The 25,438-nt window shown below is 41.1% G+C and overlaps 1 long non-coding RNA gene, 10 other non-coding genes and 4 pseudogenes across 11 annotated transcripts; all 15 read left to right on the top strand.

Moving 5' to 3' along the window:
* Window positions 1-2,772: 2,772 nt before the first annotated feature.
* LOC123489078 lies at window positions 2,773-3,527 on the top strand. The gene is made up of 3 exons (XR_006660421.1): window positions 2,773-3,107; window positions 3,242-3,337; window positions 3,444-3,527. It is a non-coding gene; the product is annotated as an uncharacterized LOC123489078 (long non-coding RNA).
* Window positions 3,528-12,179: 8,652 nt separating this feature from the next.
* On the top strand, window positions 12,180-12,298 carry LOC121561070. Its single transcript, XR_005999112.1, has one exon. It is a non-coding gene; the product is annotated as a 5S ribosomal RNA (ribosomal RNA).
* A 1,589-nt stretch (window positions 12,299-13,887) lies between these two features.
* On the top strand, window positions 13,888-14,006 carry LOC121561036 (annotated as a pseudogene).
* A 410-nt stretch (window positions 14,007-14,416) lies between these two features.
* On the top strand, window positions 14,417-14,535 carry LOC121561068. The gene has a single exon (XR_005999110.1). It is a non-coding gene; the product is annotated as a 5S ribosomal RNA (ribosomal RNA).
* Window positions 14,536-14,804: 269 nt separating this feature from the next.
* LOC121561083 lies at window positions 14,805-14,923 on the top strand. Its single transcript, XR_005999124.1, has one exon. It is a non-coding gene; the product is annotated as a 5S ribosomal RNA (ribosomal RNA).
* Window positions 14,924-15,328: 405 nt separating this feature from the next.
* LOC121561069 lies at window positions 15,329-15,447 on the top strand. Its single transcript, XR_005999111.1, has one exon. It is a non-coding gene; the product is annotated as a 5S ribosomal RNA (ribosomal RNA).
* Window positions 15,448-17,039: 1,592 nt separating this feature from the next.
* On the top strand, window positions 17,040-17,158 carry LOC121561035 (annotated as a pseudogene).
* A 411-nt stretch (window positions 17,159-17,569) lies between these two features.
* On the top strand, window positions 17,570-17,688 carry LOC121561067. Its single transcript, XR_005999109.1, has one exon. It is a non-coding gene; the product is annotated as a 5S ribosomal RNA (ribosomal RNA).
* Window positions 17,689-17,958: 270 nt separating this feature from the next.
* LOC121561082 lies at window positions 17,959-18,077 on the top strand. Its single transcript, XR_005999123.2, has one exon. It is a non-coding gene; the product is annotated as a 5S ribosomal RNA (ribosomal RNA).
* Window positions 18,078-18,480: 403 nt separating this feature from the next.
* Window positions 18,481-18,599, top strand: LOC121561076. The gene has a single exon (XR_005999118.1). It is a non-coding gene; the product is annotated as a 5S ribosomal RNA (ribosomal RNA).
* Window positions 18,600-20,875: 2,276 nt separating this feature from the next.
* LOC121561065 lies at window positions 20,876-20,994 on the top strand. The gene has a single exon (XR_005999107.1). It is a non-coding gene; the product is annotated as a 5S ribosomal RNA (ribosomal RNA).
* A 2,355-nt stretch (window positions 20,995-23,349) lies between these two features.
* LOC121561009 lies at window positions 23,350-23,468 on the top strand (annotated as a pseudogene).
* Window positions 23,469-24,162: 694 nt separating this feature from the next.
* Window positions 24,163-24,281, top strand: LOC121561016 (annotated as a pseudogene).
* Window positions 24,282-24,551: 270 nt separating this feature from the next.
* Window positions 24,552-24,670, top strand: LOC121561033. The gene has a single exon (XR_005999086.1). It is a non-coding gene; the product is annotated as a 5S ribosomal RNA (ribosomal RNA).
* Window positions 24,671-25,223: 553 nt separating this feature from the next.
* On the top strand, window positions 25,224-25,342 carry LOC123489081. Its single transcript, XR_006660423.1, has one exon. It is a non-coding gene; the product is annotated as a 5S ribosomal RNA (ribosomal RNA).
* Window positions 25,343-25,438: the final 96 nt, after the last annotated feature.

The following is a 25,438-nucleotide window of genomic DNA, read 5'->3' as shown; positions in this document are numbered from 1 at the left end:
AGCCTCTCTCATGGACAGGCCATGATTTATCACATGGTCCACCAGAGTAGCCCTGATGTCATCTGATATACGTCTCCGCACTGGTCCTCTTCCTCATCCGACTCCTCTCTCTCTTTGTCCTCCTCTTACTCTGACTCTCATTGCCTCCATGCTTGCAAAGTTAAAAATGGCTTACCTGAGGCCCATTTGTAGTGCTAAGGCTCAGACTGATTGGTGTTCTGTTTTCTGTGCAAGTGTTTTCAGGTGTGTATGTAAGTGCATACAATTGCCAGATGTGTTTTGTATTTTGAACAGAGTGTTTTCCCAATGATAACAGGTGATTTCGTTTTTGAACAACGTGTCTAATGTAAGAAAACGTGTGTAGTGTTTCACAATAAGTGTGTTACAGAATTACAAACAAAGTGCAAAGTTGACATTGTGTTTAAGCTATGGTTACACTGTGTTTAAGGTATGCTACAAGAAGTTTAGGTATTGAGGCTTTGGTCTAAGCATTCGGTTTTAGTGTGTAAGCAATGGGCAAAAACTGTAAATCAAGCACGAACAAAACAATAAACGACTCGTAACGTCCAACGGTAAACATATACCGACACGGAACAAAAAATAAAAAAATAACCCCAAACACAAAGTGAAAAACAGACAGTTAAATACGGCTCCCAATCAGAGACAACCAGCCAACAGCTGACACTAGTTGCCTCTGATTGGGAGTCACTAAGGCAAACATAGAAAACAACAAACCAGAACCCCCAACATAGAAACACACCACATAGAACAAACACACCCTGGCTCAACAACTAGAGTCCCATAGCCAGGGTGTGACACACTCCCTCCACCCTTCCTCTGCCTGTCAGCCTCTAGTCAAATACATTCTATTTCCACAACACAATCCTCCCACTAAAACACACCTCCAACTCCTCCCTTGCTGTCAGCTCACAGTCAAATTCAGTCTTTTACCATTAAATCAATTCATCATTCAGTCAATTCCATTCCTGTTACAAAAATGTACACTATGGCTTTAACTAATAAAGTCCACTACTGGGATTGTTACGGATACAGGTATCCTGTGTCTTTTTGTGTTTCCTCTCCTTCTGCCCTAATAACAGGTGTCCTGCATGTTCCTGATTGGTGGTCGTTGAGGTGTCTGCTGATTGCTAAGGTGGACCAATCAGTGAACATTCCTCTGCATTGCACCAACTGTTTCTGGTTTTTCAATCACACATCACATTGTATAAAAAACAGTCAGTTGTGTTTGTTGAGAAGAAGACTATTTTCCGTATGTGAGTATGGATACTGTGGTGTCCTGTTTTTTGTTTACTCACCAAGTTGCTGGTTACTCTGTTTGGTAACTTTGTTAGAGACTATTTTCCCTATGTGAGTATGGATACTGTGGTGTATTGTGTACTCACTAATTTGCTGATCACTCTGTTTGGTAACTGTGTGTGTTTCTGGGAAAAGGGGAGTTTAAGCTAGCTGCACTTGGGCGTACATTACCCGTAGGAAGAAATCTGTCTAAACACACTAGTTAGACCTGAGCGGACCACCCCCTGTACTTTTGTATGATTAGCAGTAGCTTAGCGGTTCTTGAGGCAGGCAATATCAGTTTAGGTTTTTTTTACACTATTGTTTCATTTCTTGGTTCCTGCTCAGCCCTTTTTCCCAAACCTTTACCGTGTGTTCACACAAACATTTTATGTTTGACGGTAGTTTATGGTTGTCGCGTAGTTTTTCGTTCTCACTGTTCCATGTCATCATCCTAATTTGCATGGATTATGTTACGGGTCTCATGTCCATCCACCCTAGACGTTTAAAGCCACGGGGTTCGTAACAGGGATACTCTACTGTAGAAATACATTTAAAATGTTCTGTCCTTTGACTGTTTTTGATGAATTTATCAATGGGATGGCTGACTTGACTGCTTTCCCATGGCAATTAGTTACAATGGAATTTGACATAAGATTTATTGTTAAACCTTTCACAAGCCGAAAGGTTTAGATAGGAATTATTATGGGCAGTAGTCTGAATTGTGGCATGGATGTAGCTCAGTTGGTAGAGCATGGTGTTTGCAATGAAAGAGTTGTGGGTTCGATTCCCACTGGGGGAAGGTATGAAAAAAATAATTACACAAAAAATATATGCATCCATTAACTTTAAGTCAGCCTGGGTAAGAGTGTCTGTTAAATGTAAAGCACGGTGTTTACCCTGCAGGGTTGAAATCTGACCTCCAGAGGTATTGTGAGGTGTGAAGCTGAATGAGCCATCTCATTTGCGTATGCGTAAATCTAGCCTGAATGGAATATTTTATTGTGGAATGGGGTTGGGCCAATCTGATTGTGTGTATATATACTGACCAAGGCAACAGTATATACTCCACTTCAGAAAAGAGAATTCAACTGAGAGCAACGACAACACTCTTTCCTTCTGGGAGCTGATATTTTGGATTATTGCTTTTTTCCTTATTCTGCAGAGATTTCTTCGCGATTGTGTTATTACTTCCTTCATTTTTCAGCAAGATGGCATCTGCAAATGCAACTGGTTCAAGGTAATGTACCTCTATAATTATTCCATGTATATTACTGTTAGTATGTTGCTGTTATTAATGTTAGTAGTATGCCCAAAATGAAGCATGACCTAAATTTGAGGTGCTTTTGTGTGAGAGCATTAGAAGCTTTGAGGCCAGAAACACAATTAAACCACAGTAACGTTGCTGTTATTAATGTTAGCAGTAGCTCTGCTAGCACCAGTAATAATAGGTGTGTAAGTATTGACATACTGCTAGTAACTTCATTACATGTACTTACTGTGCATTTACTGTCTTACAGAAAACAAAGAAGGATCCCTCTTGTCTGCAGATTTTGCTTGAAGAACCAGGACACCCTCTCTCGACACCTCAGCAGAGTGTGCATGAAGTTAAAAACAAAACAAGAGATTGTTCAAGAAGTCGCCGCTGCCCGAGATTCCATGATAGAGCATCTTTGCAAAGGCAGGATCTTTGACTACAGCTTACTGAGCTGTATTGTTATACAACAAGACAGACTCCAACTCCTGATCCAGAAGCTTGAAGAAACGGGTCATATTGTTAAGAACAAGCCAGAAGTCAAACAAGCACCTGTGTAAGCTATTTCTTACACTGATAAAATAATATATATGCAAGTTACATCATATTTCAACTCATTATAACTGTTGTCCAATTATGTTTGATTGTAATATAATATAATTGTTTTTGTTTATCTGTATGATATTTCAGCCAAGTGGAAGTGGCTCATGTGTTGACACCAACTGAAGATGCAGATGCTGAATCAGACAACAACACGGAGGATGACAAGTCTGCCTTGTACCAACCGTAAGTAAATATAAATAATCTCATAAACAACTACTACACATAAGTGTATATAAGTGAACATGGATGTATTTTATTGATTCTAATCTGGATACCAAATGTTTTCCAGACCAATGAACCAGTCATGTGACAACAAACTGAGAAAGGCAATGCAAATGAGTGGTTTGTACCAAAAGCACCCTCTGGATTGTGATCTGCTGGCTGGATTTGCAAATATCTCCGTGATGACCACAACATTCCCAATTTCAAACAGGAGGTATGTACAGCAATTTTACTTTAATTTAACTGTTGAAATATTTTAATGAGAATTACTTAATTACAAAGTAGTTATTAACTATGCAACTAACATTATTTTCATTTTCATGTACAGGTTGCAAATGTGTCTAGGTTTTTGTTTTACATGGACTCCACCAAACCTTCCCTGGATTTTGTCAATAAATTGGAGCAAAGCAGGTCCTTTTTTACCAAGCTTGCAAACATTGGACAGAAGAAGCAAACAATTGCAAACTACATGAAGAATCTGATGAGGTTTCTTCGCTACATCACGACGTCAACAAACCTCATCCAGACAGAAAGGAGCTTGTATGAGCAATGCAAGCATTTCCAGGACTGCCTGAATGACTTACAGAAGTCCATGAGCAAGCAGGTGTCTCATGAAATTACCGGGAAAAGGTGTATATATTTAAAATTGATCCTCACGGAAATGTAGTTAACATTTTAAGTGTGTGTTGTTGTTCAAATCATTAACGTATTATTGTTTTTCTGCAGGTACACACAGATGATGACAGTTGCAAAGACACCGAAAGAATGTGTGGCAGTCTTGGAGGTGGCCAAGAAAGACTTTCTGGGTGTCGTTGGGAAGGCCAAGAGTGAAGAATCTTTGGTTGAACCTGAACAACTGCTCATGCTGTACTACCTGGAGTCTCTGCTCATGCTGAAACATCTCCAAAGGGCTAGAGTTGTAAAAATATGACCGTAAGTTAACTAATGTCATTTTAATTGCTATAATGTTGAATCGTATTTGCTTTTTTGGCATATGTTTTATTGATATGTCACATTTCCTATTGTAGCTGAACGAATGGCTCTCAAGGAAGGAGTGCATCTTGCCAAATGGTGAGAAATGGACTGTCATCGGTGTTAAGCAACACAAGACAGCGACACAGCAGGTGGCAACCGTTTCGTTAGACGAGGAGGAAGATGCAGTAAGTATATTTACCACAATCTGGTTATTGTGAATGAGATTGATTTAATACAAACCTGGTAAATATGTTTTTTTTGGTCTAAATTTTCAGTGGTTGGATACGTACTACCGACATGTTCGACCAGCTTTTCTTAAAAAATGTGATGACGTGGAAGAAGATGAGAGATTCTTCATTTCCACAGTTGGAAGAGCCATCTACAACCCTTCCAATGACCTACAAAGGTTTCATGCCAAGTAAGTCGAACACTGTTAAGAACAACACTGTTTTTTTATCATTACACAATACTTTTATGACAGTACAGTTTTCTAAAACCAAAACTGTTTTATCTTGTTCTTTCATCAGATACAAACTCCCCCAACATCACCAGCCAGGTAGCAAGGCGAATCTTTGAGACGCATACCAAAGCCAACTTCACGGATGCAGAGAAGGCACTTGTTGCTGACTACTTGGCCCATACAACTGCTACAGCTGACAGGCACTACCGCATGAAGACACCACTCAATGCCTGCATGGGAATGAAGCTGATCTCCAAAGTTGCCATGTCCAGTGACTCTGTAAGTATTTATACTCATTATATAAATGACCCTTTACAATGTCTTGTAAAGTTGTTACATATGGCTAACACGTTTTTGTTATTTTCCCTTTTTCAAGTAATGAGACTGCAGGCCCCTCCTCCGCAAGAACAAGTTGTAGAACAGGAGCATTGTCCAGCAGCCAAACGTTGGATGAGGCACAGGCCTTGAACCTCTTCTATCAAAGCTTCCCTGTCACAATTGATGGACAATCAATCAAAAAGAAGGACAGACTACTGATTGCAGGAAGGCATGAGAGATACTGCTTTGACAAGTGGAGAAACCAGCAAGAGAAAATGAGACGGGATTATGTGATCGGTAAAATGCAGCTAAAATACAATTTTAACATATTAGGTATTACGAGAATGTACTTGATTTAGTCACATAACTACGACTAAGTAGCTTGTCACAACACCACTGCTACCTGACACGTGACTTCCGTCTCGCTTCCGCATTGTCTCCGTGCTGCTGTGCTGTTTGTTGCTACTTGGCTACCTGCCAAACTATTCACGTTTTACTTTTAATAAACGTTTAATCAATCTCTGTGTTCAACAAATTTACCAACTTTTTAGTTTTGTCCTCACTCATCTTTTTTCGTTAAACTTTTTCACCCCGGACGTTTTATCCCGAGACAGAAGAGTCATTTTCCTGTGCGTTTTAGCTGCCAATTTTACTTTATTTTCCATTTTTCCATCGCAACTTTTTTCCCTTATTCAACTTTTTCACTCCGGACGCTTTATCTGGACATGGTTCGTCAACATCTTCAACAGCCGAAGCTAAGTAGTAACATTAACATGATGTCTTCTAATTGCAGTCGCTGTACTCATAATATACAGGAGAACGATCGCCTTTACGGCGAGAATAGCTGTGCTACAAGCCCAGCTTCAGACGCAATCGTTAGGCAAGGGTAATTTCAGTGTAGGAAAGGAAGAAACAGCGTCTGTGCCACCAGTAAGTACAGACAGTAACGTTAGTATAAATCCCCCGCACAGTCCCCGCAGCCGGACAACTTTCTCATGGCTTCTGGAGGGAAATACTGTTGGAATGCTCAACCGGTGTCGCTCATTCAGCCGACAGAAACCTTCAACCGGTTTTCCCCATTATGTAGCGAGTCGGAGTCTGAGTCTGAGTCTTCTCTTGTCTCTACTCCTCCCGTTCACGGGGTCTGAGATGCCGAAGGCTCCCACCATTAGCTCTGACAAATTGAAAACCCTAGTCATTGGCGACTCCATTACCCGCAGTATTAGACTTAAAACGAATCACCCAGCGATCATACACTGTTTACCAGGGGCAGGGCTACCGACGTTAAGGCTAATCTAAAGATGGTGCTGGCTAAAGCTAAAACTGGCGAGTGTAGAGAGTATAGAGATATTGTTATCCACGTTGGCACCAACGATGTTAGGATGAAACAGTCAGAGGTCACCAAGTGCAACATAGCTTCAGTGTGTAAATTAGCTAGAAAGATGTGTCGGCATCGAGTAATTGTCTCTGGCCCCCTCCCAGTTAGGGGAAGTGACGAGCTCTACAGCAGAGTCTCAGCACTCAATCGCTGGTTGAAAACTGTTTTCTGCCCCTCCCAAAAGATAACATTTGTGGATAATTGGCCCTCTTTCTGGGACTCACCCACAAACAGGACCAAGCCTGACCTGCTGAGGAGTGACGGACTCCATCCTAGCTGGAGGGGTGCTCTCCTCTTATCTACCAACATAGATAGGGCTCTAACTCCTCTAGCCCCACAGTGAAATAGGGTGCAGGCCAGGCAGCAGGCTGTTAGCCAACCTGCCAGCTTAGTGGAGTCTGCCAATAGCATAGTCAGTGTAGTCAGCTCAGCCATACCCATTGAGACTGTGTCTGTGCCTCGACCTAGGTTGGGCAAAACTAAACATGGCGGTGTTCACCCTAGCAATCTTATTAGGATAAAGACCTCCTCCATTCCTGCCATTATTGAAAGAGATCGTGATACCTCACATCTCAAAATAGGGTTACTTAATGTTAGATCCCTCACTTCAAAGGCAGTCATAGTCAATGAACTAATCACTGATCATAATCTTGATGTGATTGGCCTGACTGAAACATGGCTTAAGCCTGATGAATTTGCTGTGTTAAATGAGGCCTCACCTCCTGGTTACACTAGTGACCATATTCCCTGTGCATCCCGCAAGGGCGGAGGTGTTGCTAACATTTACGATAGCAAATTTCAATTTACCCAAAAAAAAATGGCGTTTTCATCTTTTGAGCTTCTAGTCATGAAATCTATGCAGCCTACTCAATCACTTTTTATAGCTACTGTTTACAGGCCTCCTGGGCCATATACAGCGTTCCTCTCTGAGTTTCCTGAATTCCTATCAGACCTTGTAGTCATAGCAGATCATATTCTAATTTTTGGTGATTTTAATATTCACATGGAGAAGTCCACAGACCCACTCCAAAAGTCTTTCGGAGCCATCATCGACTCAGTGGGTTTTGTCCAACATGTCTCTGGACCTACTCACTGCCACAGTCATACTCTGGACCTAGTTTTGTCCCATGGAATAAATGTTGTAGATCTTAATGTTTTTCCACAAAATCCTGGACTATCGGACCACCATTTTATTACGTTTGCAATCGCAACAAATAATCTGCTCAGACCCCAACCAAGGAGCATCAAAAGTCGTGCTATAAATTCTCAGACAACACAAAAATTCCTTGATGCCCTTCCAGACTCCTTCTGCCTACCCAAGGACGTCAGAGGACAAAAATCAGTTAACCACTTAACTGAGGAACTCAATTTAACCTTGCGCAATACCCTAGATGCAGTTGCACCCCTAAAAACGAAAAACATTTGTCATAAGAAACTAGCTCCCTGGTATACAGAAAATACCCGAGCTTTGAAGCAAGCTTCCAGGAAATTGGAACGGAAATGGCGCCACACCAAACTGGAAGTCTTCCGACTAGCTTGGAAAGACAGTACCGTGCAGTACCGAAGAGCCCTCACTGCTGCTCGATCATCCTACTTTTCCAACTTAATCGAGGAAAATAAGAATAATCCAAAATTTATTTTTGATACTGTTGCAAAGCTAACTAAAAAGCAGCATTCCCCAAGAGAGGATGACTTTCACTTCAGCAGTAATAAATTCATGAACTTATTTGAGGAAAAGATCATGACCATTAGAAAGCAAATTACGGACTCCTCTTTGAATCTGCGTATTCCTCCAGGGCTTAGCTGTCCTGGATCTGCACAGCTCTGCGAGGGCCTGGGATTGGGAGAGACACTTAAGTGTTTTAGTACTATATCTCTTGACACAATGATGAAAATAATCATGGCCTCTAAACCTTCAAGCTGCATACTGGATCCTATTCCTACTAAACTGCTGAAGGAGCTGCTTCCTGTGCTTGGCCCTCCTATGTTGAACATAATAAACAGCTCTCTATCCACCGGATGTGTACCAAACTCACTAAAAGTGGCAGTGATAAAGCCTCTCTTGAAAAAGCCAAACCTTGACCCGGAAAATATAAAAAACTATCGGCCTATATCGAATCTTCCATTCCTCTCAAAAATTTTAGAAAAAGCTGTTGCGCAGCAACTCACTGCCTTTCTGAAGACAAACAATGTATACGAAATGCTTCAGTCTGGTTTTAGACCCCATCATAGCACTGAGACTGCACTTGTGAAGGTGGTAAATGACCTTTTAATGGCGTCAGACCGAGGCTCTGCATCTGTCCTCGTGCTACTAGACCTTAGTGCTGCCTTTGACACCATCGATCACCACATTCTTTTGGAGAGACTGGAAACCCAAATTGGTCTACACGGACAAGTTCTGGCCTGGTTTAGATCTTACCTGTCGGAAAGATATCAGTTTGTCTCTGTGAATGGTCTGTCCTCCGACAAATCAACTGTACATTTCGGTGTTCCTCAAGGTTCCGTTTTAGGACCACTATTGTTTTCACTATATATTTTACCTCTTGGGCATGTTATTCGAAAACATAATGTTAACTTTCACTGCTATGCGGATGACACACAGCTGTACATTTCAATGAAACATGGTGAAGCCCCAAAATTGCCCTCGCTAGAAGCCTGTGTTTCAGACATAAGGAAGTGGATGGCTGAACTTTTTACTTTTAAACTCGGACAAAACAGAGATGCTTGTTCTAGGTCCCAAGAAACAAAGAGATCTTCTGTTAAATCTGACAATTCATCTTGATGGTTGTAAAGTCGTCTCAAATAAAACTGTGAAGGACCTCGGCGTTACTCTTGACCCTGATCTCTCTTTTGACGAACATATCAAGACTGTTTCAAGGACAGCTTTTTTCCATCTACGTAACATTGCAAAAATCAGAAATTTTCTGTCCAAAAATGATGCAGAAAAATTAATCCATGCATTTGTTACTTCTAGGTTAGACTACTGCAATGCTCTATTTTCCGGCTACCCGGATAAAGCACTAAATAAACTTCAGTTAGTGCTAAATACGGCTGCTAGAATCCTGACTAGAACCAAGAAATTTGATCATATTACTCCAGTGCTAGCTTCCCTACACTGGCTTCCTGTTAAGGCAAGGGCTGATTTCAAGGTTTTACTGTTAACCTATAAAGCGTTACATGGGCTTGCTCCTACCTATCTTTCCGAGTTGGTCCTGCCGTACATACCAATACGTACGCTACGGTCACAAGACGCAGGCCTCCTAATTGTCCCTAGAATTTCTAAGCAAACAGCGGGAGGCAGGGCTTTCTCCTATAGATCTCCATTTTTATGGAACAGTCTGCCTACCCATGTGAGAGACGCAGACTCGGTCTCAACCTTTAAGTCTTTACTGAAGACTTATCTCTTCAGTAGGTCATATGATTGAGTGTAGTCTGGCCCAGGAGTGTGAAGGTGAACGGAAAGGCTCTGGAGCAACGAACAGCCCTTGCTGTCTCTGCCAGGCCGGTTCCCCTCTCCACTGGGGTTCTCTGCCTCTAACCCTGTTGCAGGGGCTGAGTCACTGGCTTGCTGGTGCTCTTTCATGCCGTCCCTGGGAGGGGTGCGTCACTTGAGTGGGTTGAGTTACTGACGTGATCTTCCTGTCTGGGTTGGCGCCCCCCTTGGTTTGTGCTGTGGTGGAGACCTCTGTGGGCTATACTCGGCCTTGTCTCAGGATTGTAAGTTGGTGGTTGAGGATATCCCTCTAGTGGTGCGGGGGCTGTGCTTTGGCAGAGTGGGTGGGGTTATATCCTTCCTGTTTGGCCCTGTCCGGGGTTTCTTCGGATGGGGCCACAGTGTCTCCGGACCGCTCCTGTCTCAGCCTCCAGTATTTATGCTGCAGTAGTTTATGTGTCGGGGGGCTGGGGTTAGTTGGTTATACCTGGAGTACTTCTCCTGTCTTATCCAGTGTCCTGTGTGAATTTAAGTATGCTCTCTCTAATTCTCTCGTTCTCTCTTTCTCTCTGAGAACCTGAGCCCTAGGACCATACGTCAGGACTACCGGGCATGATGACACCTTGCTGTCCCCAGTCCGCCTGGCCTTGCTGCTATTCCAGTTTCAACTGTTCTGCCTGCGGTTACGAAACCCCTACCTGTCCCAGACCTGCTGTTTTCAACTCTTAATGATCGGCTATGAAAAGCCAACTGAGATTTATTCCTGATTTATTATTTGACCATGCTTGTCACTTATGAACATTTTTGAACATCTTGGCATGGTTCTGTTATAATCTTCACCCGGCACAGCCAGAAGAGGACTGGCCACCCCTCATAGCCTGGTTCCTCTCTAGGTTTCTTCCTAGGTTTTCGCCTTTCTAGGGAGTTTTTCCTAGCCACCGTGCTTCTACACCTGCATTACTAGCTGTTTGGGGTTTTAGGCTGGGTTTCTGTACAGCACTTCGAGATATTAGCTGATGTAAGAAGGGCTATATAAAATAAAATTGATTGATTGAAGTAGTCCTGGATAAGGGCTTCTGCTATTGAGTAAATGACATTAATAATAACACATGTATTTTTGTCTTTGCATTGTTACAGCTCACTTCCCCAGAAGAGAACCCTCTGCCAGAAAAGCAGAGAAATACATTAAACGGCAGAACTGGGAGAAGAACAAAGTGAAGGTGGAGGATGTCCTTCGTTACTGGCAACCTTCAACCAACATTGACACAAAAAATGAAAACAAAGCAATTATGAAACTGGTGAAGTCCCAGAAGTGGAGAGGATTGTACATTTCCAATGACCCTGTCAAAGGAAGAAAGGTCATGACAACACGGAAATTTGCTGAAGGGGAAGTCGTCTGTGACTACCACGGTCTCCCACTCTCAGGGAAGCAGGGGAAAGAGCTTTTGGCAGCAACAGATGAAGACGAGATGGGGTACCTATATTTCTACAGGGATGTATCAGGGAAAACGTGCTGCATAGATGCCAAGACTGTGCCCTGCCCTTGCCACCCAGAGAAGGACACAATTGGACGGAGGATCAACCACTCCAGAAAGAGAAGCAACATTAAAGCTCAGCTTCAGCAACTTGAAGAGGATGGCAAAGTGTGGAACGTCATCCTTTTCATTGCCCAACGAGACATTACGGTGCAGGAAGAACTGTTGTTTGACTATGGGATGTCAAGAAAATATTTTGGTGGAGAAGGATAAGATTTTGGAATGGCTTGACAGCTAGGCCAGTCAGCACGAAATCACCAATAGCTGATGGGACTCAAAATATCCTTAAACCCCTTTTTTTAAATGTACATCTGTAATTTTGTAATATATTTATATGTTCAACTTAAATTTCAGTTTTGGGTATCTGCACTTTAAAATAAACAACACATTTAAAAGAACCTGCATATTGTTTATATTTCCACCCCTTGGCTATGGCAGATGCCATCTGGGATGTAATATTTCATCATCATCAACTGCCTTTTATTTATCACCCTAATAATATCATGTATTTTTATTGGACTAAATGCAGTTTGTATGTGCTGTCCTAACATGATCAAATTAAATAATAGACAGTGCATTTCCCTGAAAATATAGGCAGTACATTCAGCCTTTGTTTTTAGTCGGTTCATTAAGTTGCATGGAAATACGAATCACTGATACATTTTGTTCATGTCTTTATATAGTGTACCAAAAGTTGTTCCTCCGCTTACGGCCATACCAGCCTGAATATGCCTGATCTCGTCCGATCTCGGAAGCTAAGCAGGATCGGGCCAGGTTAGTACTTGGATGGGAGACCACCTGGGAATACCAGCTGCTGTAAGCTTTTTGTTCCCCTAGAGAGTACTCTTGTGTCATGGAGCAACTGCCTTTTATTTATCACACTAATAATATCATGTAATTTTATTGGACTAAATGCAGTTTGTACAGTGGGGAAAAAAAGTATTAAGTCAGCCACCAATTTTGCAAGTTCTCCCACTTAAAAAAGATGATAGAGGCCTGTAATTTTCATCATAGGTACACGTCAACTATGACAGACAAATTGAGAAAAATCCAGAAAATCGCATTGTAGGATTTTTTTATGAATTTATTTGTAAATTATGGTGGAAAATAAGTATTTGGTCACCTACAAACAAGCAAGATATCTGGCTCTCACAGACCTGTAACTTCTTCTTTAAGAGGCTCCTCTGTCCTCCACTCGTTACCTGTATTAATGGCACCTGTTTGAACTTGTTATCAGTATAAAAGACACCTGTCCACAACCTCAAACAGTCACACTCCAAACTCCACTATGGCCAAGACCAAAGAGCTGTCAAAGGACACCAGAAACAAAATTGTAGACCTGCACCAGGCTGGGAAGACTGAATCTGCAATAGGTAAGCAGCTTGGTTTGAAGAAATCAACTGTGGGAGCAATTATTAGGAAATGGAAGACATACAAGACCACTGATAATCTCCCTCGATCTGGGGCTCCATGCAAGATCTCACCCCGTGGGTCAAAATGATCACAAGAACGGTGAGCAAAAATCCCAGAACCACACGGGGTGACCTAGTGAATGACCTGCAGAGAGCTGGGACCAAAGTAACAAAGCCTACCATCAGTAACACACTACGCCGCAAGGGACACAAATCCTGCAGTGCCAGACGTGTCCCCCCTGCTTAAGCCAGCATGTCCAGGCCCGTCTGAAGTTTGCTAGAGTGCATTTGGATGATCCAGAAGAGGATTGGGAGAATGTCATATGGTCAGATAAAACCAAAATATAACTTTTTTGGTAAAAACTCAACTCGTCGTGTTTGGAGGACAAAGAATGCTGAGTTGCATCCAATGAACACCATACCTACTGTGAAGCATGGGGGTGGAAACATCATGCTTTGGGGCTCAAAATATACTCAAAATATATGTGTCATGGAGCAACTGCCTTTTATTTATCACCCTAATAATATGTATTTTTATTGGACTAAATGCAGTTTGTATGTGCTGCTCTGCCCTGCCCTGATCAAATGAAATAGACAGTGCGTTTCTCTCAAAATAGATGTGTCATGGAGCAACTGCCTTTTATTTATCACCCTAATAATAAAATGTATTTTTATTGGACTAAATGCAGTTTGTATGTGCTGACCTGCCCTGCCCAGATCAATTTAAATAATAGACAGTGCGTTTCACTCAAAATATATGTGTCATGGAGCAACTGCCTTTATATTTATCACCCTAATAATATCAAGTATTTTTATTGGACTAAATGCAGTTTGTATGTGCTGCCCTGGTCAAATTAAATAATAGTCAAAGCGTTTCCCTCAAAATATAGGCAGTACATTCAGCCTTTGTTTTTAGTCGGTTCATTAAGTTGCATGGAAATTCGAATCACAGGTACATTTTGTTCATTTCTTTATATAGTGTACAAAGAGTTATTCACTCCCTTACGGCCATACCAGCCTGAATATGCCTGATCTTGTCTGATCTCGGAAGCGAAGCAGGATCGGGCCTGGTTAGTACTTGGATGGGAGACATCCTGGGAATACTAGGTGCTGTACGATTTTTGTTCCACTAGAGAGTACTCTTGTGTCATGGAGCAACTGCGTTTTATTTATCACCCTAATAATATCATGTAATTTTATTGGACTAAATGCAGTTTGTATGTGCTGCCCTGCCCTGCCCTTATCAATTTAAATAATAGACAGTGCGTATCCCTCAAAATATATGTGTCATGGAGCAACTGCCTTTTATTTATCACCCTAAAAATATCATGTATTTTTATTGGACTAAATGCAGTTTGTATGTGCTGTCTTAACCTGATCAAATTAAATAATATATAGTGCGTTTCCCTGAAAATATAGGCAGTACATTCAGCCTTTGTTTTTAGTTGGTTCATTAAGTTGCACGGAAATTCGAATCACTGGTAAATTTTGTTCAAGTCTTTATATAGTGTACCAAGAGTTGGTTACTCGCTTACGGCCATACCAGCCTGAATACACCTGATCTCGTCTGATCTCGGAAGCTAAGAAGGTTTGGGCCTGGTTAGTACTTGGATTGGAGACCGCCTGTGAATACCAGGTGCTGTAAGCTTTTGTTCCGCTAGAGAGTGCTCTTGTGTCATGGAGCAACTGCCTTTTATTTATCACCCTAAATATAAAATGTATTTTTATTGGACTAAATGCAGTTTGTATGTGCTGTCCTAACCTGATCAAATTAAATAATAGACAGTGCGTTTCCCTCAAAATATAGGCAGTACATTCAGCCTTTCTTTTTAGTTGGTTCATTAAGTTGCATGGAAATACGAATCACTGATACATTTTGTTCATGTCTTTATATAGTGTACCAAGAGTTGTTTCTGCGCTTACGGCCATACCAGCCTGAATATGCCTGATCTTGTCCGATCTCGGAAGCTAAGCAGGATCGGGTCTGGTTAGTACTTGGATGGGAGACCGCCTGGGAATACCAGGTGCTGTAAGCTTTTTGTTCCACTAGAGAGTACTCTTGTGTCATGGAGCAACTGCCTTTTATATATCACCCTAATAATATCATGTAATTGTATTGGACTAATTGCAGTTTGTATGTGCTGCCCTGCCCTGCCCTGATCAATTTAAATAATAGACAGTGCGTTTCCCTCAAAATATATGTGTCATGGAGCAACTGCCTTTTATTTATCACCCTAATAATATCATGTATTTTTATTGGACTAAATGCAGTTTGTATGTGCTGCCCTGGTCAAATTAAATAATAGTCAAAGCGTTTCCCTCAAAATATAGGCAGTACATTCAGCCTTTGTTTTTAGTCGGTTCATTAAGATGCACGGAAATACGAATCACTGATACATTTTGTTCATGTCTTTATATAGTGTACCAAAAGTTGTTCCTCCGCTTACGGCCATACCAGCCTGAATATGCCTGATCTCGTCCGATCTCGGAAGCTAAGCAGGATCGGGCCAGGTTAGTACTTGGATGGGAGACCACCTGGGAATACCAGCTGCTGTAAGCTTTTTGTTCCCCTAGAGAGTACTCTTGTGTCATGGAACAACTGCCTTTTATTTATCACACTAATAATATCATGTAATTTTATTGGACTAAATGCAGTTTGTACAGTGGGGAAAAAAAGTATTAAGTCAGCCACCAATTTTGCAAGTTCTCCCACTTAAAAAGATGATAGAGGCCTGTAATTTTCATCATAGGTACACGTCAACTATGACAGACAAATTGAGAAAAAATCCAGAAAATCGCATTGTAGGATTTTTTTATGAATTTATTTGCAAATTATGGTGGAAAATAAGTATTTGGTCACCTACAAACAAGCAAGATATCTGGCTCTCACAGACCTGTAACTTCTTCTTTAAGAGGCTCCTCTGTCCTCCACTCGTTACCTGTATTAATGGCACCTGTTTGAACTTGTTATCAGTATAAAAGACACCTGTCCACAACCTCAAACAGTCACACTCCAAACTCCACTATGGCCAAGACCAAAGAGCTGTCAAAGGACACCAGAAACAAAATTGTAGACCTGCACCAGGCTGGGAAGACTGAATCTGCAATAGGTAAGCAGCTTGGTTTGAAGAAATCAACTGTGGGAGCAATTATTAGGAAATGGAAGACATACAAGACCACTGATAATCTCCCTCGATCTGGGGCTCCATGCAAGATCTCACCCCGTGGGGTCAAAATGATCACAAGAACGGTGAGCAAAAATCCCAGAACCACACGGGGTGACCTAGTGAATGACCTGCAGAGAGCTGGGACCAAAGTAACAAAGCCTACCATCAGTAACACACTACGCCGCAAGGGACACAAATCCTGCAGTGCCAGACGTGTCCCCCTGCTTAAGCCAGCATGTCCAGGCCCGTCTGAAGTTTGCTAGAGTGCATTTGGATGATCCAGAAGAGGATTGGGAGAATGTCATATGGTCAGATAAAACCAAAATATAACTTTTTGGTAAAAACTCAACTCGTCGTGTTTGGAGGACAAAGAATGCTGAGTTGCATCCAATGAACACCATACCTACTGTGAAGCATGGGGGTGGAAACATCATGCTTTGGGGCTCAAAATATACTCAAAATATATGTGTCATGGAGCAACTGCCTTTTATTTATCACCCTAATAATATGTATTTTTATTGGACTAAATGCAGTTTGTATGTGCTGCTCTGCCCTGCCCTGATCAAATGAAATAGACAGTGCGTTTCTCTCAAAATAGATGTGTCATGGAGCAACTGCCTTTTATTTATCACCCTAATAATAAAATGTATTTTTATTGGACTAAATGCAGTTTGTATGTGCTGACCTGCCCTGCCCAGATCAATTTAAATAATAGACAGTGCGTTTCACTCAAAATATATGTGTCATGGAGCAACTGCCTTTTATTTATCACCCTAATAATATCAAGTATTTTTATTGGACTAAATGCAGTTTGTATGTGCTGCCCTGCCCTGGTCAAATTAAATAATAGACAAAGCGTTTCCCTCAAAATATAGGCAGTACATTCAGCCTTTGTTTTTAGTCGGTTCATTAAGTTGCATGGAAATTCGAATCACAGGTACATTTTGTTCATTTCTTTATATAGTGTACAAAGAGTTATTCACTCCCTTACGGCCATACCAGCCTGAATATGCCTGATCTTGTCTGATCTCGGAAGCGAAGCAGGATCGGGCCTGGTTAGTACTTGGATGGGAGACATCCTGGGAATACTAGGTGCTGTACGATTTTTGTTCCACTAGAGAGTACTCTTGTGTCATGGAGCAACTGCGTTTTTATTTATCACCCTAATAATATCATGTAATTTTATTGGACTAAATGCAGTTTGTATGTGCTGCCCTGCCCTGCCCTTATCAATTTAAATAATAGACAGTGCGTATCCCTCAAAATATATGTGTCATGGAGCAACTGCCTTTTATTTATCACCCTAAAAATATCATGTATTTTTATTGGACTAAATGCAGTTTGTATGTGCTGTCTTAACCTGATCAAATTAAATAATATATAGTGCGTTTCCCTGAAAATATAGGCAGTACATTCAGCCTTTGTTTTTAGTTGGTTCATTAAGTTGCACGGAAATTCGAATCACTGGTAAATTTTGTTCAAGTCTTTATATAGTGTACCAAGAGTTGGTTACTCGCTTACGGCCATACCAGCCTGAATACACCTGATCTCGTCTGATCTCGGAAGCTAAGAAGGTTTGGGCCTGGTTAGTACTTGGATTGGAGACCGCCTGTGAATACCAGGTGCTGTAAGCTTTTTGTTCCGCTAGAGAGTGCTCTTGTGTCATGGAGCAACTGCCTTTTATTTATCACCCTAAATATAAAATGTATTTTTATTGGACTAAATGCAGTTTGTATGTGCTGTCCTAACCTGATCAAATTAAATAATAGACAGTGCGTTTCCCTCAAAATATAGGCAGTACATTCAGCCTTTGTTTTTAGTTGGTTCATTAAGTTGCATGGAAATACGAATCACTGATACATTTTGTTCATGTCTTTATATAGTGTACCAAGAGTTGTTCCTACGCTTACGGCCATACCAGCCTGAATATGCCTGATCTTGTCAGATCTCGGAAGCTAAGCAGGATCGGGCCTGGTTAGTACTTGGATGGGAGACCGCTTGGGAATACCAGGGGCTGTAAGCTTTTGTTCCATTAGAGAGTACTCTTGTGTCATGGAGCAGCTGCTTTTATTTATCACCCTAATAATATCATGTAATTTTATTGGACTAAATGCAGTTTGTATGTGCTGCCCTGCCCTGCCCTGATCAATTTAAATAATAGACAGTGCGTTTCCCTCAAAATATATGTGTCATGGAGCAACTGCCTTTTATTTATCACCCTAATAATATCATGTATTTTTATTGGACTAAATGCAGTTTTTATGTGCTGCCCTGGTCAAATTAAATAATAGTCAAAGCGTTTCCCTCAAAATATAGGCAGTACATTCAGCCTTTGTTTTTAGTCGGTTCATTAAGATGCACGGAAATTCGAATCGCTGGTAAATTTTGTTAATGTCTTTATATAGTGTACCAAGAGTTGTTTACTTGCTTACGGCCATACCATCCTGAATATGCCTGATCTCGTCTGATCTCGGAAGCTAAGCAGGATTGGGCCTGGTTAGTACTTGGATGGGAGACCGCCTGGGAATACCAGGTGCTGTAAGCTTTTGTTCCACTGGAGAGTACTCTTGTGTCATGGAGCAACTGCCTTTTACAGTGGGGAAAAAAGTATTTAGTCAGCCACCAATTGTGCAAGTTCTCCCACTTAAAAAGATGACAGAGGCCTGTAATTTTCATCATAGGTACACGTCAACTATGACAGACAAAATGAGAAAAAAAATCCAGAAAATCACATTGTAGGATTTTTTTATGAATTTATTTGCAAAATATGGTGGAAAATAAGTATTTGGTCAATAACAAAAGTTTCTCAATACTTTGTTATATACCCTTTGTTGGCAATGACACAGGTCAAACGTTTTCTGTAAGTCTTCACAAGGTTTTCACACACTGTTGCTGGTATTTTGGCCCATTCCTCCATGCAGATCTCCTCTAGAGCAGTGATGTTTTGGGGCTGTCGCTGGGCAACACAGACTTTCAACTCCCCTCCAAAGATTTTCTATGGGGTTGAGATCTGGAGACTGGCTAGGCCACTCCAGGACCTTGAAATGCTTCTTACAAAGCCACTCCTTCGTTGCCCGGGCGGTGTGTTTGGGATCATTGTCATGCTGAAAGACCCAGCCACGTTTCATCTTCAATGCCCTTGCTGATGGAAGGAGGTTTTCACTCAAAATCTCACAATACATGGCCCCATTCATTCTTTCCTTTACACGGATCAGTCGTCCTGGTTACTTTGCAGAAAAACAGCCCCAAAGCATGATGTTTCCACCCACATGCTTCACAGTAGGTATGGTGTTCTATGGATGCAACTCAGCATTCTTTGTCCTCCAAACACTACGAGTTGAGTTTTTACCAAAAAGTTATATTTTGGTTTCATCTGACCATATGACATTCTCCCAATCCTCTTCTTGATCATCCAAATGCACTCTAGTAAACTTCAGACGGGCCTGGACATGTACTGGCTTAAGCAGGGGGACACGTCTGGCACTGCAGGATTTGAGTCCCTGGCGGCGTAGTGTGTTACTGATGGTAGGCTTTGTTACTTTGGTCCCAGCTCTCTGCAGGTTATTCACTAGGTCCCCCCGTGTGGTTCTGGGATTTTTGCTCACCGTTCTTGTGATCATTTTGACCCCACGGGGTGAGATCTTGTGTGGAGCCCCAGATCGAGGGAGATTATCAGTGGTCTTGTATGTCTTCCTTTTCCTAATAATTCCTCCCACAGTTGATTTTCTTCAAACCAAGCTGCTTACCTATTGCAGATTCAGTCTTCCCAGCCTGGTGCAGGTCTACAATTTTGTTTCTGGTGTCCTTTGACAGCTCTTTGGTCTTGGCCATAGTGGAGTTTGGAGTGTGACTGTTTGAGGTTGTGGACAGGTGTCTTTTATACTGATAACAAGTTCAAACAGGTGCCATTAATACAGGTAACGAGTGGAGGACAGAGGAGCCTCTTAAAGAATAAGTTACAGGTCTGTGAGAGCCAGAAATCTTGCTTGTTTGTAGGTGACCAAATACTTATTTTCCACCACAATTTGCAAATAAATTCATTAAAAATCCTACAATGTGATTTTCTGGATTTTTTTTTTTAATTTTTCTGTCATAATTGACGTGTACCTATGATGAAAATTACAGGCCTCTGTCATCTTTTTAAGTGGGAGAACATGCACAATTGGTGGCTGACTAAATACTTTTTTCCCCCACTGTATATATCACCCTAACAATATCATGTATTTTTATTGGACTAAATGCATTTTGTATGTGCAACCCTGCCCTGATCAAATTAAATAATAGACAGTGCGTTTCTCTCAAAATAGATGTGTCATGGAGCAACTGCCTTTTATTTATCAAACCTGATAATATCATGTAATTTTATTGGACTAAATGCAGTGTGTATGTGCTGACCTGCCCTGATCAATTTAAATAATAGACAGTGCGTTTCTCTCAAAATAGATGTGTCATGGAGCAACTGCCTTTTATTTATCAAACCTGATAATATCATGTAATTTTATTGGACTAAATGCAGTGTGTATGTGCTGCCCTGCCCTGATCAATTTAAATAATAGACAGTGCGTTTCTCTCAAAATAGATGTGTCATGGAGCAACTGCCTTTTATTTATCACCCTAATAATATCATGTATTTTTATTGGACTAAATGCAGTTTGTATGTGCTGCCCTGGTCAAATTAAATAATAGTCAAAGCGTTTCCCTCAAAATATAGGCAGTACATTCAGCCTTTGTTTTTAGTCGGTTCATTAAGATGCACGGAAATTCGAATCGCTGGTAAATTTTGTTCATGTCTTTATATAGTGTACCAAGAGTTGTTTACTTGCTTACGGCCATACCATCCTGAATATGCCTGATCTCGTCTGATCTCGGAAGCTAAGCAGGATTGGGCCTGGTTAGTACTTGGATGGGAGACCGCCTGGGAATACCAGGTGCTGTAAGCTTTTTGTTCCACTGGAGAGTACTCTTGTGTCATGGAGCAACTGCCTTTTACAGTGGGGAAAAAAGTATTTAGTCAGCCACCAATTGTGCAAGTTCTCCCACTTAAAAAGATGACAGAGGCCTGTAATTTTCATCATAGGTACACGTCAACTATGACAGACAAAATGAGAAAAAAAATCCAGAAAATCACATTGTAGGATTTTTTATGAATTTATTTGCAAATTATGGTGGAAAATAAGTATTTGGTCAATAACAAAAGTTTCTCAATACTTTGTTATACACCCTTTGTTGGCAATGACACAGGTCAAACGTTTTCTGTAAGTCTTCACAAGGTTTTCACACACTGTTGCTGGTATTTTGGCCCATTCCTCCATGCAGATCTCCTCTAGAGCAGTGATGTTTTGGGGCTGTCGCTGGGCAACACAGACTTTCAACTCCCTCCAAAGATTTTCTATGGGGTTGAGATCTGGAGACTGGCTAGGCCACTCCAGGACCTTGAAATGCTTCTTACAAAGCCACTCCTTCGTTGCCCGGGCGGTGTGTTTGGGATCATTGTCATGCTGAAAGACCCAGCCACGTTTCATCTTCAATGCCCTTGCTGATGGAAGGAGGTTTTCACTCAAAATCTCACAATACATGGCCCCATTCATTCTTTCCTTTACACGGATCAGTCGTCCTGGTTACTTTGCAGAAAAACAGCCCCAAAGCATGATGTTTCCACCCACATGCTTCACAGTAGGTATGGTGTTCTATGGATGCAACTCAGCATTCTTTGTCCTCCAAACACTACGAGTTGAGTTTTTACCAAAAAGTTATATTTTGGTTTCATCTGACCATATGACATTCTCCCAATCCTCTTCTTGATCATCCAAATGCACTCTAGTAAACTTCAGACGGGCCTGGACATGTACTGGCTTAAGCAGGGGGACACGTCTGGCACTGCAGGATTTGAGTCCCTGGCGGCGTAGTGTGTTACTGATGGTAGGCTTTGTTACTTTGGTCCCAGCTCTCTGCAGGTTATTCACTAGGTCCCCCCCGTGTGGTTCTGGGATTTTTGCTCACCGTTCTTGTGATCATTTTGACCCCACGGGGTGAGATCTTGTGTGGAGCCCCAGATCGAGGGAGATTATCAGTGGTCTTGTATGTCTTCCTTTTCCTAATAATTCCTCCCACAGTTGATTTTCTTCAAACCAAGCTGCTTACCTATTGCAGATTCAGTCTTCCCAGCCTGGTGCAGGTCTACAATTTTGTTTCTGGTGTCCTTTGACAGCTCTTTGGTCTTGGCCATAGTGGAGTTTGGAGTGTGACTGTTTGAGGTTGTGGACAGGTGTCTTTTATACTGATAACAAGTTCAAACAGGTGCCATTAATACAGGTAACGAGTGGAGGACAGAGGAGCCTCTTAAAGAATAAGTTACAGGTCTGTGAGAGCCAGAAATCTTGCTTGTTTGTAGGTGACCAAATACTTATTTTCCACCACAATTTGCAAATAAATTCATTAAAAATCCTACAATGTGATTTTCTGGATTTTTTTTTCTCAATTTGTCTGTCATAATTGACGTGTACCTATGATGAAAATTACAGGCCTCTGTCATCTTTTTAAGTGGGAGAACTTGCACAATTGGTGGCTGACTAAATACTTTTTTCCCCCACTGTATATATCACCCTAACAATATCATGTATTTTTATTGGACTAAATGCATTTTGTATGTGCAACCCTGCCCTGATCAATTTAAATAATAGACAGTGCGTTTCTCTCAAAATAGATGTGTCATAGAGCAACTGCCTTTTATTTATCAAACCTGATAATATCATGTAATTTTATTGGACTAAATGCAGTGTGTATGTGCTGCCCTGCCCTGATCAATTTAAATAATAGACAGTGCGTTTCTCTCAAAATAGATGTGTCATGGAGCAACTGCCTTTTATTTATCACCCTAATAATATCATGTAATTTTATTGGACTAAATGCAGTTTGTATGTGCTGCCCTGCCCTGGTCAAATTAAATAATAGACAAAGCGTTTCCCTGAAAATATAGGCAGTACATTCAGCCTTTGTTTTTAGTCGGTTCATTAAGTTGCACGGAAATTCGAATCACAGGTAAATTTTGTTCATGTCTTTATATCTTTTTTATTTTTTTTTATTTCACCTTTATTTAACCAGGTAAGCCAGTTGAGAACAGGTTCTCATTTACAACTGCGACCAAGATAAAGCAAAGTAGTGCAATAAAAACAACACAGAGTTACATATGGGGTAAAAAAACAAAGTCAGAAATACAACAGAAAATATATATACAGTGTGTGCAAATGTAGCAGTGCGTTTCCCTCAAAATATAGTGTACCAAGAGTTGTTCACTCGCTTACGGCCATACCAGCCTGAATACGCCCGATCTCGTCAGATCTCGGAAGCTAAGCAGGTTTAGGGCTGGTTAGTACTTGGATGGGGGACCACCTTGGAATACCAGTTGCTGTAAAAGCATGTAAGAAGCTATGACGTGGACTGATAATCTGTGTTATATGCTGAGATGTGAAGATGTGATGTGAAATATGAAGCTATGATATGTAAAAATAAGCTGTGAAGCTATGAGATGTGAAGATGTGATGTGAAATATGAAGCTATGATATGTAAAAATAAGCTGTGAAGCTATGAGATGTGAAGATGTGATGTGAAATATGAAGCTATGATATGTAAAAATAAGCTGTGAAGATGTGATGTGAAATATGAAGCTATGATATGTAAAAAAATAAGCTGTAAAGCTATGATGGGTTATTAAAAAAAAATAATAATAATAAATAAAAATACACCCGATCTCGTCTGATCTCGGAAGCTAAGCAGGATTGGGCCTGGTTAGTACCTGGATGGGAGACCTCCTGGGAATACCATGTGCTGTAAGCTTTTTTTTCCACTAGAGAGTGCTCTTGTGTCATGGAGCAACTGCCTTTTATTTATCACCCTAATAATATCATGTATTTTAATTGGACTAAATTCAGTTTGTATGTGCTGCCCTGCCCTGCCCTGATCAAATTAAATAATAGACAGTGCGTTTCCCTGAAAATATAGGCAGTACATTCAGCCTTTGTTTTTAGTTGGTTCATTAAGTTGAATGGAAATATGAAGCGCTGATACATTTTGTTCATGTATTTATATAGTGTACCAAGAGTTGTTTCTGTGCTTACGGCCATACCAGACTGAATATGCCTGATCTCGTCCGATCTCGGAAGCTAAGCAGGATCGGGCCTGGTTAGTACTTGGATGGGAGACTGCCTGTGAATACCAGGTGCTGTAACCTTTTTGTTCCACTAGAGAGTGCTCTTGTGTCATGGAGCAACTGCCTTTTATTTATCACCCTAATAATATCCTGTATTTTTATTGGACTAAATGCAGTTTGTATGTGCTGCCCTGCCCTGGTCAAACTAAATAATAGACAAAGTGTTTCCCTCAAAATATAGGCAGTACATTCAGCCTTTGTTTATAGTCGGTTCATTAAGTTGCACGGAAATTCGAATCACTGGTAAATTTTGTTCATGTCTTTATATAGTGTACCAAGAGTTGTTCCTGCGCTTACGGCCATACCATCCTGAATATGCCTGATCTCGTCTGATCTCGGAAGCTAAGCAGGATTGGGCCTGGTTAGTACTTTGATGGGAGACCGCCTCGGAATACCAGGTGCTGTAAGCTTTTGTTCCACTAGAGAGTACTCTTGTGTCATGGAGCAACTGCTTTTATTTATCACCCTAACAATATCATGTAATTTTATTGGACTAAATGCAGTTTGTATGTGCTACCCTGCCCTGCCCTGGTCAAATTAAATAATAGACAGTGCGTTTCCCTCAAAATATATGTGTCATGGAGCAACTGCCTTTTATTTATCACCCAAATAATATCATGTAATTGTATTGGACTAAATGCAGATTGTATGTGCTGCCCTGCCCTGCCCTGCCCTGATCAATTTAAATAATAGACATTGCGTTTCCCTCAAAATATATGTGTCATGGAGCAACTCCCTTTTATTTATCACCCTAATAATATAATGTATTTGTATTGGACTAAATGCAGTTTGTATGTGCTGCCCTGCCCTGGTCAAATTAAATAATAGACAAAGCGTTTCCCTCAAAATATAGGCAGTATATTCAGCCTTTGTTTTTAGTCGGTTCATTAAGATGCACGGAAATTCGAATCACTGGTAAATTTTGTTCATGTCTTTATATAGTGTACCAAGAGTTGTTCACTTGCTTACGGCCATACCAGCCTGAATACACCCGATCTCGTCTGATCTCGGAAGCTAAGCAGGTTCGGGCCTGGTTAGTACCTTGATGGGAGAACGCCTGGGAATACCAGGTGCTGTAAGCTTTTTGTTCCACTAGAGAGTGCTCTTGTGTCATGGAGCAACTGCCTTTTATTTATCACCCTAATAATATCATGTATTTTATTGGACTAAATGCAGTT

This window comes from Coregonus clupeaformis, unplaced genomic scaffold, assembly GCF_020615455.1.
Source record: "Coregonus clupeaformis isolate EN_2021a unplaced genomic scaffold, ASM2061545v1 scaf2729, whole genome shotgun sequence".
NCBI classification, from domain to species: domain Eukaryota; kingdom Metazoa; phylum Chordata; class Actinopteri; order Salmoniformes; family Salmonidae; genus Coregonus; species Coregonus clupeaformis.
The sequence above is the reverse complement of the archived record's forward strand: the minus strand, read 5'-3'. Positions and strand labels throughout refer to the sequence as shown.